The following is a 535-nucleotide window of genomic DNA, read 5'->3' on the forward strand; positions in this document are numbered from 1 at the left end:
GTACAGACCAAGGGAGGGGGCGGAGCGAGGACGATGGGGCGGAGCAAGACGGTAGGCGGTGGGCGGAGCGAGAACAATGGGGTGGAGCGCAGGCGGTGGCGGGCGAGGGGCGGGGCTGGGACGAGGGGGCGGAGCGAGCTCGGGGGCGTGCCCGGCCGTCGGGCCGCCCCCCACCGCGCCCGCCCCGCCTTCCCGCTCCCCCCGGCGGCAGCGGCGGTCGAGTGCGGGGAGGGAGGGGAGAGCGGGTCACGACGTTGCCGGGGCGGGGATAACCCCTCACGTGGAGCAGATGAAAGGGCCGCGGCGCGACGGCCGGGGGAGCCCAGCCGAGCCTGCGACCCACAAAGCCGCCGCCGCCGCCGCCGCGATGGGGCTGTGAGGCGTCCGCCCGCGCTCGGTCCTCCGCCGGCCCGCGACTATGCCCGGCCGCGCCCGCCCTCCGCGCCCTCCCGCCGCAGGACCATGAGGCCGCGCTCGGGCGGGCGCCCAGGGGCCCCGGGCCGCCGCCGCCGCCGCCTCCGCCGCCGCCCCCGCG

Source organism: Callorhinus ursinus, unplaced genomic scaffold, assembly GCF_003265705.2.
Source record: "Callorhinus ursinus isolate GAN/ISIS: 27379988/994484 unplaced genomic scaffold, GSC_fseal_2.0 scaffold72, whole genome shotgun sequence".
In the NCBI taxonomy this organism is placed as follows: Eukaryota; Metazoa; Chordata; class Mammalia; order Carnivora; family Otariidae; genus Callorhinus; species Callorhinus ursinus.